We start from the raw sequence: 7,159 nt of genomic DNA, 5'->3' as shown, positions 1-7,159 counted from the left end.
TTGCAGATGTCTCTTGCTATTTTCTTCTAATGCAGTCAACTTTATGCACTCAGTTTAAGAGCCCAAGTGAGCAATTCCTGCCAGAGGTAATGCTTGGGGCCCAACCTTCCATGCTTTTGTTTCCTGTATACAGGCAACACTTGAGGGGGAGAGAGGCTGATTGCCTCATTGGGGCCATTGGCAATAACTCCTGCCTTACTACTTTCCTGGCTCAGCTGCCTTGCTTGTCTGGTTGTGCCAATGTACCATTTATTTGTTTTGAGTATTTGGCCACTCCCAGCTACACAATGATACCTATGTAGAAGATGCCTGCACTCACCTCAGTCTTAACACGTTTATGTAATGGCATCTTTCTACCAAGTTAGAATCTCTCATAGCCTCCACTCATGGGTATAAACTTAGAGAATTTAGTAGCCCATCAGTAGATTATTACATTTGCTATCTGATGCCCAGTGAAGTGTGCAGATGTTGATTAGCATAAGGGTTAACCAGCAGATGATGCATTAACCACAGTTAGCTCTCATGACCTATTTGGTAGTGATGAGGGCACAGTCTCTCAGATGGATCTGACCCGCTTTCGTTACAGGCATCACAAGGGGTGGGATCTCTTGGGGCAGGCCTATCTGGCTAACTCTTAATAAACTTTTTCTTTTCCCTTGGCTGAGAAAGCTTGAGTCGAATTCTTTCGGCAGGACCCGGTGTGTCGGTACTTTGGGGTGTCGAGCCCCAAACCCTCTTCAGTAGGAGAGAGAGAAGATTATGAAGACAATGAAAGGTTGCTATATCCCCATTTATTTTTTCTTCAAATTGGTCATAGAGTAACCTTTACTTCACCCAGAAATAGTTAAGATGGAAAGGACTCAAGGTCATAGACAATTAAACACAGGAAGCACAAAACATCTGGAATAGGTGTTTAAATTCTTTAGATTACTCCTGGAAAGTAGAAGCACCTTTGTGGGACTCCTGAACAGATATGGCATTTTTGTTCACATCGTAACTGCTCTTCACAAAGTCTAGATCTCCTGGTTAGTCAGATGTTGGCTTTTTTAAAGCATTCATTGAGCGTCTTTAGCTCTTACGCAAAATAATCCTGCCATTGGTATTCTTGTTTGAGTAGTAGGGTCCTACAGAAATCTTCTAGTCCAGGGTGTGTGTGTGTGTGTGTGTGTGTGTGTGTATGTATGTGTGTGTGTGATGGACCTGTTTGGCAGTATTATCAAGCCTGATGGACCTCTTTGCAGAAGAGTATTCTTTAAGTATATAACATACAATATATAGAATTACAAAGGAAATGAAAATTTGGTAGTTTCCCATGCAAGTTCATAGAACCCCTAAAATCTATGATCCTTTAGAGATCTGTGAACCCCAGATTAAGAATCCCTGCTATAGTTAGTTGTTGTCCAAGTCAGAATTTGGGAACTCTCCACTCACCAAGTAGTCTCCAAGGCTCTAAAAGTTCATCTTTCAAGCCCAAAGAAACAAAAAGCTAGCAAATGAGAAGTCAAGGAATTTCAAGTCTCAGGCTATGTGCAAACACGAATCTCCCATGGAGATAAATTTCTACTGTAAGAGACCCTTCCTGATAAACATGGGGTATGAGTATATAAGAAAATTTCTTCCCTCCCTTGCTGGAAATGAAAGGGGAATAAGTCTGGGAAAAGTGATTCCAAAGAGTGCCATAATCCCAAGGAAATGATCTCCCTTTTCCACAAGGCCTTCTGAAATACAATACCAGTACCTACCATTAAAAAAAAAAAATCATTCCATTTAGGGGGAGCCACTGACAATATGCACAGCTCACCTCTGCTACCTGAATTTAGAGCCTTCAGTCTAAAGATATGGTTGGTTCTACATTCTGTAGAAATGGAGTGGAAATTAAATAGGCAGCCTTCTTTTCCTGCCATGAAATTCTTATTTTCTCATTTGTACCATGTTAGTTTTCCTATAAATTGTAGGTATCTTTTCTCTTGCCATTTACCTACTACCTGCTGTTTACTAATATTTGTTTTCTGATAATGCTTGAAAGCCAGAAATTACTTTAAAATCCTATTTGTGAAAAGTGCCTGTGGTGCTCTCTGCTTTATCTGAGGAACATGTGTATTTCTTATTATTCCAAAGGTCTAATCCTGAGCAGTTAGGCAAAGCAAAATCAAAATGCTTGGCTAACAAGTTAAAGCGAAACTAGGAGAAAAATGGATCTCGCAAGTTTTCTGTCCTTGCTGTGCTATTATTTTTAAGTGTATATATTCCACAGCATCATTCAGTTTGCTTATTTTCCCAAACCTTTCTGTTCTTTTGGGAAACTTACAACTGCTGGACAAAATATAAGTTTGTAAATCAGGAAAGATGGTGTTATCCTAAGTCAAGAATTCATTTTGCAACATCAACAGCCTCTTTCGGGCTCAGTTTTGCCTTTCACACTGGTATAATGCAAAGAGTTCTGGATTTGGAATAAAATTATCCTGGTTCAAATCCACATCAAGAAACCCTAGGAAAAGTTTCTGACCTCTTTCAACTTTAGCATCCTCGTAGGGATAATAATAGTGCCCACCTTATAGGGTTGCTATGAGGAGCGAATGAAGTAACGCTATGTAAATGTCAATTTGTGTTAGTCTTGTTTTTTCAAATGAGGAAACTCGGGCCGGAGACTGGATGCACATAACCTTCCAAGTATTAATTTCCTCACCTGTAAAATGAGGAAACGGTTTGGGTTATCTACCTCAGAAAGGAAGAATGGTCTTGGGGCATAGAAAGCTGGCTCCATAATCAGGAGGACCTGACTTTACATCTTTGACAAATGCTGCAAAGTTGCCTGACTTCTCAGTACTCTAGACAATTCCCTAAGACTGTAAGTTGCAGAAAAATGTTGACTTGCACTGACAGTGAGGGTCTACGAAGAGGTCTAAGAAAAATGATGATAGGTAGGGAACCATACATTTCTAGGGGTGCTTGTGACCCCAAAATACCGATACACCGGGTCCTGTCAAAAGAATTCGACTCAAGCCTTCTCAGCCAAGGGAAAAGACAAAGTTTATTAAGTTATTAATGGGTTGCCTTAAGAAATTCCACCCTTTGTGACGCCTGTTTTCACAAGCCGGCCAGACTGAATCTACTGAGCTAGATTGAATCTCAGCGCCTTCATGGTGGCAAGATGGAGATTATATATACAAAGATTGTAGGAGGGATTGAGGGGTGGTCTGGGGTGACTAGAGGAGGGGTTTAGGGAGGGTTTTGAGGAGCAGTCTAAGGAGGAGCTTGATGGGACCCAGATGAGGTCAAACTCCAGGAACCAGGAGAATGGGATTAAGGGTGGGAAGTAGCTGAAGGCATGGATATTGATAGTATCAAGAGTGAGAAGTAGCTGGACAACAAAGGGCAAGGCTAGGTAGAGATTTGGGCCTAATGATAATGTAAAGTTTATGGCCTTAAGGCCAGATCTAGTTGGAAGATTCAAGAAGAGTTCAAGGGGGCTCCCAGAGATTGTATTCCAGATTCAAGGGGATTCCCAGAGACTGTGCCCTCATCATCCACACATGTGAGTTCCCTATGTCAATGGAAATCATGGGTCTTGTCCTTATATTCCCTATCAACCAACTGGAGAAGTTTCTCATGAAATGCTAATGTGAAAATATAAGTGAAATTGAAAATTGCTACACTAATTTAAGGTGCTATTTTCCACAGAGACAATGGTCATAGAGTAGATAGAGAGGTTGCTTTAAGAGCCAAGGAGACCAGGGTACAAATCCTGCTTTGTGACCATGGACAAGTCCCTTACCCTCTCAGTTCTCTAGGTAACTTTATGAGGTTATACATTGTAGAGAAGGGACCAAGCTTCATTGGTAGGGATTTTCTTACCTGGGAATTCCCTATACTCATAAAATCACATATCTAATTTCCATCCCTATCCTGTTATCTTTAAGTATTCAAGGGATCTTTGCCAAATAAGTGATTAAATGCATATAACTATAAATGAATGATGTAGATGTAGATTATTGATAGGATAGCACCTTTCCTTTAGCACAGCAGCCTCATAAAGGTCATTGTTATTGTTCTAGTATGTCCAACTCTTTGTAACTTTATTTGGGGTTTTCTTGGCAAAGATACTGGAGTGGTTTGCCATTTCCTCCTCCAGCTCATTTTACAGATGAGGAAAGTGAAGCTCATAGGGTTAAGTGATTTGCCCAGGGTCACATAGATAGTGTCTGAGGCCAGATTTGTACACAGGACTTCCTGACTCCAGGTTTGGCACTCTTTCCTCTGCACCACCCAGAATCTCCAAATTGAGTCTTCAATCTAAATTCATGGCAGTTCATATTAATCCTTTCACTCTTCCTTAACATTCATTAGATTGTGAGATCCTTGAGGGTAAGGACTATCTTTTGCCTTTCTTTTTATCCCCACCCCTTTGCACAGTATCTGGCACATAGTAGGTGATTAATAAATGCTTATCGAATGATTGACTACCTTTCTTGCATGAAATGCCCTTATATCCCATCACTGGCCTGTTCTTTATTTTTGATGTCATCCATATCACCAACTCTTTTAAAAATGTAGCTTAATAAGTAGTTCATTTATTACCAGAAGATTTACAGTTGTTAACACCAAGAACTACAAAATTAAATAAGTAAATCAACAAATAAATAAACATGCAGACAAGAAAACAAATACATAAGAAAGAGTCCCACTCAGTTTTGACTAAAGTTCTGCCGCAGCTTTAAGCCTTGGAGTTCCCCCATGAAGATCCAAATAGAAATGTTCCATAAAACATGTGTGAGACCGCACAATAGAACAGTCCTTACATTTTACATCAAGCTACATCAGGGTCACGGGAGGTGTTTTATTAGCACAGTCAACAATAATATCGTGATTTTTATTAGGAGGAAAAGAGAGTGAGAGACTACTAATTATTTTTCAGCCCGAGGGGCATTTTTCCTGAAATGACTGTTAATTTGATCATTGTCGAGCAGTTCACAGATTTACATGAACTTATTTCACTGTGACACATGGTTAAGAACTAGAGGAAGATTGTTGCTTTATTAATGGCTTTCAGTAAATGTATTCAAAAGTGCTAACTGTGTGGGTGTAGGGATGATAGTGATAGTGCTCAGAAGGTTGAAGCCTTTTGGAAGGAGCGAGCCTGAAGCCCTTTTCACATGATGTTTTCTTTGTTCATGCAGTGAGATGTTAAGCCTGCAAGAATGAAATAAAATCCCAGTGAAATGAGAATGGTGTTGTCTCAGATCTTACCAAAGTGGCTTTTCTAGCAATGTCCCATTCTCCCCTACTCCCGCCCCCAAACAGAGCCCAGACAGGCACAGAAAAGCTAGTATTTTTTTTAAACGGGTCTTTTGTTGCAATTAACAAATGGTACCTGATATTAATTGTTAGGATGCTAGAGCATAAGGATAATCTTAATGAAATTTCTACCTCACAAAGGAAAAAAAATACTTGACAGCAGGTATAATCATCTATACATTATTTTGTAGCTTCCTTCTCTACCACAATTTTTCTATGTATTCATATTCATATTGGACACACAAAAATCACCTACATACTTACATGAGAAATGCCTACACTTATTTTACTGGACTTTTTCAAAATTCAGTCATCTGGGATGTCTTGTGATATCTTCTTTGACCATGAGCGTATGAAAGACTATTAATGAGGTAATTCAATTCAATCCAATAAATATTTATTAACCACCTTCTGTGTGCTGAGCACTGTGATAGGCACTGAGTATAAAGTCAAAAGTAAAAATCCTTGCCCTCAAGGAGATTGCATTCTACTTTCTCTTAGGGGGAAATTTCTACAAATCCCTACAAATTCGTACAGACGTACAAAGAAGTAAATAGAAAGCATATATATTATATGCATATATAATATATATATGTGTGTATATATATATATATATATAAATTTGTAATCAGTAATATAGTAAATTGTAATCAGAAGACAGATTCTCTTCTGATTTCTTACTAGATGGTACATGGGGCTAACTTTGGAAATTATAGTGTATTTCTCTAGGGATTTAAGTCTTGAAGACCATTTTCTTCTTCAGAATCAGTGAGGTCTACAGTGCCAGCAAACCTGTTTTTCACTGGTAGAATGGTTCTTAAAAAGTACATATCTTTAAAATAGCTTAAATGGACCCACTGCTTACAATCTATACAGAGAGGCTTTCTGGTATAGTTTAAAATTCAGTGGTTTGGAATAAGTGTTGTGATTTTGAAATGATAACTAGAAATTTTCTTTCATAATCAACTCTATTCCCTCATTTAAAAAAGAGGTTGTTGATCAGATTTTTAAAGTGGCATGTCACCTGCTTCTGTGGTTTAAGTGAGTTGTGTTGATCTGAAGAAATGGTGGAAACTATTTAGTTAAGAAGATATGCACCAATGTGTTGTTTACATAATAAAATGAACTTTTTAAAATGGCAAATTTGCAACCACAACAAAATAGCTCAAGAGGCAAAGCCTCCTGATAATGCTGCCCCCCATACATTATAAAAAGGGTTAGTTATCTTGAATTCTAGGCCTTCTGGTAAATTCTGAATCCCTTTGTGTTTTTATTACATAATAAACTCAGATAATTTACATTTAAAAAAATGCCCTTATTTTAAAATCTTCTTGGTACAGTCGTAATTAGTTTTTGTTGATCCTAAAGGTGAATTAACTGATTTCAGGTTGAGATAAAATACTGTGAATAGTACATGACTTGGAGTCAGGAAGACCCAGATTCAGGTTTTGTACTAGCTCTCCAGTCTTGGGAAATCAATCTCTCTAATTCATAAAATGAAAGAATTGGACTCAGTGGCCTGTAAAACCCTTCTGGCTTCAAGTTTATGATCATCCTAAGATTCTCTAAGCATAAAGCCAGTCTTAATGGAAGAGAGAATGAAAGAGGTAATATTGAGAAATCAACAGCAGCCAGGAATGAAGAATGAGAAATGATCTGAGTTGTACTTTGTCCTTGAATAAGGGGGTTGGACTAGAGGGTTTCTAAGTATCTTTCAAAATTAAATAATATGAAGATTTATTATAAGGATCAAATGAAATAATTTATTGAAAGTATTTTCTTAACTTTGAAATGTAACAAAAATACAAGGTATTATTATTCAGTACCTCACCTGCACCTATCTTCTCTTGGGCTATAGCCAATA

Source organism: Trichosurus vulpecula, chromosome 7 (assembly GCF_011100635.1).
Source record: "Trichosurus vulpecula isolate mTriVul1 chromosome 7, mTriVul1.pri, whole genome shotgun sequence".
Taxonomy (NCBI): domain Eukaryota; kingdom Metazoa; phylum Chordata; class Mammalia; order Diprotodontia; family Phalangeridae; genus Trichosurus; species Trichosurus vulpecula.
Note: the sequence above shows the minus strand (reverse complement) of the source record.